Here is a 9,631-nt window from a genome sequence, read left to right as displayed (position 1 = left end):
CCATGGTGCCCACTCCCCCCCAGAAGGAGGTAGTTATAGTAGGAGACTCAGTTCTTAGAGGTGTAGATCACACAGTGTGTTCTAGTGACAAGGAGACCCGCATGGTATCTTGCCTGCCTGGTGCTCAGGTTTCAGATCTCCCTAAACTAGTAGACGGGCTACTGGCCGAAGCCGGGGGAATCCACTGGTCCAATGACATAGGAAAAGGTAGGACAGAGGTTCTGCAAGACAAATTTAAAGAGTTAGGAACAAAACTAAACAGCAGAACCTCCACGGTAGTTTTCTCTGAAATAATTCCAGTACCACGTGCCAAGCCAGGGAGACAGGCAGAGATTAGAAAGTTTAACACGTGGTTGAAAGCTTGGTGTAGGGAAGAGGGGTTTAGGTTTATGGAGCATTGGTCTTTCTTCTGGGATAGATGGGACCTGTACAAACCGGACGGTCTACATCTAAACAGAAGGGGGGCTAATGCATTGGGAGAGCGTATGTGCCGTGAAATTGAGAATCATTTAAACTAGGAACCAGGGGGGCAGGGAGCTCTGACAATGGGAGATGTTCCACTAAGGAAAGAAAACCAAGGGAAACTGCCAGTAGGAAAGTCCTGAAATGTTTGTACCTCAATGCCAGGAGTATAAGGAACAAGATGTTAGACTTGGAAGCCACAGTGCTGGCTTATGACTATGATGTTGTAGGAGTGACAGAAACATGGCTTACAGAAAATGATGGGGATGAATACATGGTTGAAGGATAAACACAGTTTAGGAGAGACAGGCAAAATCAAAGAGGGGGTGGGGTAGCATTATATGTGAAAAATGACATTGAGGCAGAAGAACTTGTATTAGATCCCAGTAATGGAACAGAATCTTTGTGGGTGAAACTTTTGGACAAGAGATCTGGAGGATTAGTAGTAGGAGTGTGTTACAGGCCACCAAACTTAGATATTCAGAAAGATGCTGCATTATACAGTGTAATCAGGACTGCATGTAGCAAGGATGTGGCTGTTATAATGGGGGATTTAAATTTCCCAAACTTAGACTGGGAAAGCCCAGTGGGGAATACAGAAGCAGAAATCGAAATGGTTGAGATGGTAAATGACTGCTTTGTAACTCAATTTGTCAGGGAACCAACCAGAGAGAGTGCATGTATTGACTTCATCTTTTCAAATGACCAAGATAGAGTCAGGGGGACAGTAGTTAGAGAACCAATGGCAAATTGTGATCACAATATGGTTCGCTTTGAGGCATTCTTTCAAAAAACAAGGTCCAAGTCTAAAACAATGGTCTACAATTTTAGAAAAGCAAACCTTGAAGGTATGAGGCGGCATTTAGAAGAGGTAGACTGGAGCACACTGGATACAGAGTCAGTTGAAAATGGATGGGTATATTTTAAGAATATACTACTTGAGGCTCAGGAGCAATTTGTACCAAAACTTAGCAAATTGAGGAACAAAAAACACTGGCCAAAATGGTTTAATAGAGGTATGCAAAAAAATAAATAAATAAATAAATAAATAAAATATAAAGAGAAAGAAAATGTTGTATAGCGCATACAAAAGGGATGGTGACGAAACAAAATACATAGAATATGTTGAGCTGCAAAGAGATCTTAAGAAAAGGATCAGGAAAGCAAAGAGGGAAATAGAAAGAAACATAGCTCTTGGAGCTAAAACCTATGCAAAGAGCTTTTTTCAATATTACAACAGCAAGCAGTCAATAAAGGAGGAGATGAAACAGATAAAGGGCAAAAATTGAGGTATCTTGGAAAACGAACAAGATGTGGCAAATATTCTAAATTAGTATTTCACAGAGGTTTTTACAAAAGAAAAAACAGATAACATGCCACAGGTTGACAATCAGTTCAGTCAAACCCTAAGAGAGATCAGGATAAATGAGGAGGAGGTACTAAAGGGACTAGCAGAATTAAAAACAAACAAATCACCTCGGCCAGATGGGATATCTCCAACAGTACTTAAAGAAATTAGGGAAATTATTTTTATCCCGCTAACTCAAATATTCCAAATGACACTTAGAACAGGGGATGTGCCAACTGACTGGAAGACAGCAGATCTCATACCAATCCACAAGAAAGGGGAAAAAAATGAGCCAGGAAATTACAGACCAATCAGTCTCACCTGCATCACCTGTAAAATGATTAGACAGAAAATAGAGGAGCATCTCAATGAAAACCATATTCTTGGAGATAGTCAACATGGGTTTAGACGAGGCAGATCATGTCTTACTAATTTATAAAAAAAAATTGAACATGCAACTGCAGCTGTAGATCATGTGAAAGCATATGATATGATATACTTAGATTTCCAAAAAGCTTTTGATAAGGTTCCACACCAAAGACTGATCCTCAAATTGGAAGCTGTAGGCATTCAGGGTAATGTAAGTAGATGGATTATGAACTGGTTGATGTATAAGAAACAGAGGGTGTCGATTAGAGGAGTCACTTCTAACTGGAATGAGGTTGTTAGTGGAGTTCCACAGGGATCAGTACTAGGGCCTTTGCTTTTCTATAATAATGATCTGGACTCTGGGATAGTTAGCAAACTTGTCAAATTTGCAGATGATACTAAAATAGGTGGCTCAGCAGATACAATCTTGGCAGCACAGGCTATTCAGAGGGACTTAGATAATATTCATTTGTGGGCTGACACTTGGCAAATGAAATTCAATGTGGAAAAGTGCAAGGTATTACATGCAGGTAACAAAAATGTCCACTATAATTACACTATGGGAGGTACAGATCTAGATGAAGTAACGCATGAGAAAGACCTAGGTGTCTATGTGGACTCCTCACTTTCTCCATCCAAGCAATGTGGGGAAGCAATAAAAAGGCAAACACAATGCTAGGGTATATTGTCAAAAGTGTAGAATTGAGAACAAGGGCAGTGATGTTCAGACTGTACAATGCACTAGTTAGAGCTCATCTGGATACTGTGGACAGTTCTGGGCTCCACACTTCAAGAAGGATATCGCTGCTCTAGAGGCAGTTCAGAGGAGAGCAACCAGACTTATTCCAGGTCTGAAGGGAATGTCCTACTGATAGACTGAGGAACTGAACCATTTTACCCTGTAACAGAGGAGACTACGTGGGGACTTGATCCAAGTCTTCAAACTCATGAAAGGCAATGACCACATCAAACCAGAGGAGCTTTTCCAGATCAGCAGGGACACACGCACCCGGGGACACAACTGGAAATTGGGCTTCAAGGCATTCAAAACGGAAAACAGGAGACACTTCTTCACACAGAGAGTCGTCACAATCTGGAATAAACTACCCAGCAATGTGGTTGAAGCTGAAAGTTTGGGAACATTTAAAAATAGACTGGATAGGATCCTTGGATCACTTAGATATTAATGAACACCAAACGAGCACGATGGGTCGAATGGCCTCCTCTCATTTGTAAACTTTCTTATGTTCTTATGTTCTTAATTCTTGAACACATCTTCAAGAGTTGCGGTGAACAGTTGTGAAGAGATTGTGTCTCCTTGACGAACTCCTTTACAGATCTTGCTCTTGTCGGTGTCTTGGTGGAGTGGGATTGTTGATGTAGCACTGCTGTAGATATATTTAATAAGAGTTATATAGGCTTCCTCAGTGTGTTGATTTGTTAGAGCTCTGATGACTAAGTTTGTATAGACTGAATCAAACACTTTCTCATAGTCAACAAAGCCCAGCACAGAGGAAGCTCAATTCTCAATCTTTCCAATAATTCTCTGACAACTTGTATATAAGCCATCATGTTATATCCACTTCTGAATCCTGCTTGTTCTCTTGGTTGGGCAAACTCAACCATTTTAATGTGACTTTAATATTATTATTGTGTGCTGGTGTTGCTAAGCTAATATTAATTGATATCAGGTGCGTGTATGGCTACTTAGAGTGAAGCTGAGAGATCTTTAAGCTGATACCTTTATTGATACCAATAAACCTATATAAAGTATGTATGTATATATATTATGAACTTTAATAATGTATTTTTTATTATCAGCACTATAAGCATTAAAAAAATCGTACAATGAGCTTAAACATAAAGTTCTTTGGGTATAAGCTTCTCTTTCACTTTTAAGAGCTTTCAGCCAAACGGGCTCGTCTCATTTGGCGCAGGCTAAAAGGCCATTTAAAACACAAGTGCTGGCAGCAATGCAGATGATTCACACGGTACGGAACGAGATTCTCATTAGCGCCCCTAACTAGAGCCTTGATCAAAATGTTTTTTTAGCTTTCATGTCACATAGATTCTCCTTAGAGGTCTATAGCACATTTATCTCAGCCTATAGTGCAAAATAAAGAAAACCAAAGGAACTGGTATCTGAAGCAGCTAATTGTATTTATCAGGCAGTTCTTCCTTTCCTGTCTACGATGCCAGCAATCCTTGGCTTCTAGTCTGGCACAGTTCTGTCATTTCAGTGCCCATTTAATTACAGAAGTGTTATTTGGAGGCCGTTAAGAGGACAGATTGTTATTGAGGGTGCAGTTTTCCGATCTTTGGCTATTTTCTAGCGCAGTTAGATACCCTTTTCTTTTCTTTTCTCCCTCTTCCCGAACCCATTTTCAAAGTAGCTGTGGTCGGAAAAAACAAATGTGGGTGCTGGAAGATATAGTTCTAATTTTGTTTCACCTTCCCCCAACAAACACACCTCTACCTCAGTTTAAATAATATTTTATAGGAGACTGAATCACTACAGCAATCATTACTAGGATGGCAGAATGTATTTCCCTCTGTTCTGCTTTGCTGTACAACATTTGCACCTGCCTGCGTTTGCTGGTCAGTCAGAGACTAAGATTTGATGGGTGGAGATGATTTTTCATGGAGAGTTTTAGCATCTGGAGACCCGCATCCCATTGCAGTGACTGTCTCAGCAGGCCTGCATATTGCACTGTGAGGGACAATCAGCTCTTATGTTATCCAGTGTTAAAAATGTGCTAAATCAGTCACACGTCTGGTTTTCTGGAATCAAGGTCATGATTGGCGGGTCAGTGACTGTGAGAACTTCAGGTGTGTGTCTGACTTTGGTCTGTTTCCTTCCATATTTTTCTACTCTTTTAATGCTTACCCTCTCATACCTGTCTGTTCATACATATGCATTTGCCTGCCTCATCACTGCACAAAACCATACTGTGGTATCCTGAGTACTGAGACTGTTTCGGTGGCAATACATATTATCTCTGCACATGCAAAGTAAAACACTGATGTGCATGCAAGCCTCAGAGTGTGCTTTACTTCCATCCCATAATTACACACCAGATCTGTTAGCACATCATGAACAGACCTGTATATGAATATGAAATGTTTCTTGTGTATCCCCCAAACTGGCAGCCTTTTTAGAAAGCGCGGCATGTATCGAAGGGACAATTCTCAATTGCTGGGTTTTTAAAGCACAGACCAATGGAATCGTGCAAAACTGAGGATGCTTTTTATTTCACAATTCATACCCTTAATCTATCCTTACAAAACGTGAGATACAGAGAGAGGGGAGAGGGAGAGAGGCTGAGATGGGCACATGCCAGTGCAGCCAGGGTGGACAGGCAGAGGGTCACCCAGAGGGGACTAGGTACACAGCACAGTGAGTGCACCCTTAAGAGCACACAGAATAAGTATTTACAATGGCCTCAAGCCAGTCCTCTGTCCACACAGTCCAGCTAAAGTCCAGGAGGCGGCTCCCAGCATCCCCTGTGCCCACCACGGGACCACCTGCTATCCCCTCCATGCTGAACTGTGACAGCACTACCATATTTTCCTAAAAAAACAAAGAACATTAAACTGTTTCAATACATTCTGTGCATACTGTCCCAGGATTAATATTAAGTCTATTAATTAATTCTTAATCATACATTTTATCTATGTCTGTGTTCAAGTGTTCAAGCTGGCACAGAATTACTTTTTCTCTTGTGCTCATTAACGGACAAAGTCTAGAGTAATTCTTTAGCAAACAAATAATAATATTGAAGTGTTAGATACTGTGTTTACTGAAATACACATTTCTTTTGAAGTGTTAATATTTAAATATATTTTTAAAGTAATGTCAAGGCATTCTAACAGATCTTATTTTTAATTTTGTTTGACGCCTTGGATAATAGTCCTCAATTGTTGTACACTAACATTCTGTCAAGGCAGGAAGTATATTTTTCCAGTAAGGAAATAACATTTCAGCACTTCATGTGCCGCTATCCCCCTCTGCTGGAGGAACAGAGCTGCTGTGAATAGATACTGAAGAGGCAAATCAAATCACTGACATCAACAAGCTGAAGAATTTGGGAATGACAATGTGTCAAAGCCAAACTGTGGTCAGTCCTGCCCGTCAGCTTTCAAGATGTGAGAAAATAACTGGAGGAGTAGAATGACTTCTGTCTGATTTTCACATAGAAACATGTGAGCAATCTACTGAGGGAGGTCTGTCTTGGCTGGCTAGAAAAGTAACATCGTAGGCCTATGTATTGTGGTGTGGCAGCTCAGAATATGTGGTTCCTAGGTTTGATACCTCTGATTTACAAGAAACCAGGACAACAGAGGCTATTATTAAAAAGAAAAAACAACCACAACAAAACGCATAGTACTAGCTTGAACCCTATGTAAAACTGACTAAAGTTATATTTGTAACAATACTTGTTACTTATATTAAAGTAGATGCACTGGCATTGACCCCTTTCCTTAAACTAGATTAACGTAGGATTGTTATAACTGACTTATTATTCCATTTTAATGCTATGCTACACTTAAGATAAAGTATAATTATCTGCCACTTTAATTAACTGCATCAGGAAGGATTTAGCATTTCTACGCATGCGCCATGCTGATGTATATCTACATAATATAAAATCTAGCTCTGGGATGTTCCTGCGAGACAATTAAATCATGTGCACGAGATGCTAAATCATTCCTGAGATAGTTGTCTCTCATGTGCCTTCCCAGGCTCAGAACAGGCTAAAATCCAAGGAGTGACTGTTTTATGGTAAATACTGTGTTTTTCTGGGGCGTGCAAGACCTCATAGGGTGCAGAACGGCTCACGATTGATAAAGAGGGGATAGGACAGAACAGGGATAATCCTACGCTGAGGGAAACTGAATTTATGGAGCTAACAAACAACGGGACATTAAATGTCCAGTAAAATATTATAGATTCCGCAGGAGATGTATGTGTTTGGCATTATGGGTGACACTTCCGGCGTGTTGTTTGCTACCGGCTTGGAGTTTCCTAGCCAGTCAAGTATTCGGTTTATTCGTTATTTGCTCTACCCATATATTTTTTCTTCTGTGTGGATTCACGTTGGCACAAAGTGTCTCTAGATATAGCTCTAGAGGCAGGGTCTCTCAAGGAAATAGCGACTCAAAGGCAGGGAAGTAGGTGAAGGAAGTGCAGGTTTATTTACAGTGAACAGAAAAGAGACATACAAAAACCATAAACAAAGCCCTCACTCCAGCCAAAACTAAGTGTGGTCACAGATCCCTAACTTCACAAATAACCAGTGAAACACAGACAAGACAAACAGCAGCCGGGCCAGAGTCCCTGATCCAAATGAGTAGTTCAGTTCAAAGCTACCAGGGGGTTCCTTCTGTTCTTCTCACGCTCCACACCAGCAGGGGAGAAAGGCAGGAGGAGCCCCCCAGCAAGTGCCCACTGGGAGAGCAGGCTGGTGGTTAGGGACGCAGTGGAACACCCCCCCCATCCTCTGGAGGCTTCAGGCCTCTCACCTCCTGGTCCTGGCAAACCCACAGAAACACAGAAAACAAGAGAGGGTTTTGTAGCTGGGTGAGGCGCGGTTGATTAAAGTGTTGACATACATTTAGGATGCAGAGGAATAAAAGTGAATCTGCTTTTTGCTACCGTGATTGAGAAATGGGTAATTGCTTCAAAGCTTATCCAGGGTGACTTAAAATTGTTACATTATTTTTACATTTCAACAGGGGGGTATTTACTGGAGCAATCTAGGTAAAGTACCTTGCTCAAGTGTACAACAGTCCCTCACTTTGGATTGAACCCATAACCCTCCACTGCAGTGTCCAGAGCCCTAACCACTACTCCACACTACTGCCCATAACAATATGACTGTTATTTATTGGTTTACAGTCATAGGAATGCAAACCTTAAACATGCTGATTCACACTGGAGGCATGTTTTTTTTATTGTACACCACCACCTCATCCAGCATCTGCTCCCAGGGTGGGCGGCCCTCTGGACGGTGGGCCAGGCCGTTCTTAACCAGGTCCTGGCAATCTGTCGGGTGAGGAAAGTAGGGAATGAGTTGGGGGATGTCCTTGGATCAGTAAAGCATTGCAGGTGACCTGATGGTCTTCCGGGTCACCCATGGAGACATCTGATTTGAAGTCCAGCACACCATGAACAATTTCCTTGTCTCATTATTGAGGCATTATTTTCCTTGCCACAGGTGATGGCGAAGAGCAGGACAGTGGCTGGGACCCAGAATGCAGGATCCACTCAGGATGTATTCAGTCAGCTGTGCCACAAACATGTTAGTTTAATGTCAATATTGAGACTTCTGTGGATCTATTTTCCAGTACAGGAAAGGTGCTGCACACAGAGTTCTCCAGAACACAGGGACAGTCAATGAGTTTGTGCTTGCCGGTGTCCAGCTGCACCAGGATCGTCTCTGCCTTCATGTCTCTGCAGGAGAGGGGTTTTTGTATTGACACTATATTACTAACTTGCTTTGCCAAGTGACATGAAAATGGCACAAAAACACAATGTAAGAGACGTCAACACGTGCATTTGCTAATAAGAGGTGAATGCCAGAAAACAAAAAGTCTGCATTTTCCATGGTTTCTTTATTATTTTAATATTCAAATCAAACAAGAAACTGCAATTGTGATACTGTACTTTACAATTAATGTATTACAAAAAACATTTATTAAAGCTATATCACAAACTTGTGATGGCAGATAACTTACAAGGGTCATGTCAGTGTAGTAAACTGAGACCAGGCAGCGCTGTACAAGGATTTAGCCTTTTAGAACATCATGAATAAGGTTAGGCCTTGGGAAATCAGCTGCTAGATCACACTGAGATGCTGGATACATACAGACACTTATCTGAGATCATGGCCTCAGTAAGATTGATCCTGCAGCGTGATCAATAAAAAAAACTGCATAAAAATAAAGCCCAGCTCAAAAGTGTAAAGACAATGACTGTAGATATCAGAGGCAATATACTAGCTAGCAAGAAAGCCCACTTAAGACAAATGAGACAGACAATAAGCTAGAGAAGCCAGCTAGTGACAAACTGACAAAACTGATCTGATTATAACTGACACAGACTAGATCAATGGTATAGCTTAATAATAATTACAGCAAAAGAACAATAGACATTTACATTGAAACTAGTCAGACGCCATAAATGTGCTCACTTTACCAAGTAACGGTTAATAGCCAAGTTGTCCAAAGTTAGCTGATGACATTATCGGGCAAAATGACTGTGGGTGACCAAAATGAGCAAAACAGAAAATCCTGTACAAAGATGATTATTTTAGATGCTGTATTTTCTGCAGTCACTCCCTCGTTGGTCTGTATACGGTGGCCCTGAAGTGCAACTGCTGAAAAAATAAAACAGCTGCTGAAAAAATAAAGCAGGGGCTGCGAGATTTGCAGCGGCTGTGAGATTTAGAA

Source organism: Amia ocellicauda, chromosome 2, assembly GCF_036373705.1.
Source record: "Amia ocellicauda isolate fAmiCal2 chromosome 2, fAmiCal2.hap1, whole genome shotgun sequence".
Taxonomy (NCBI): domain Eukaryota; kingdom Metazoa; phylum Chordata; class Actinopteri; order Amiiformes; family Amiidae; genus Amia; species Amia ocellicauda.
The sequence above is the reverse complement of the archived record's forward strand: the minus strand, read 5'-3'. Positions refer to the sequence as shown.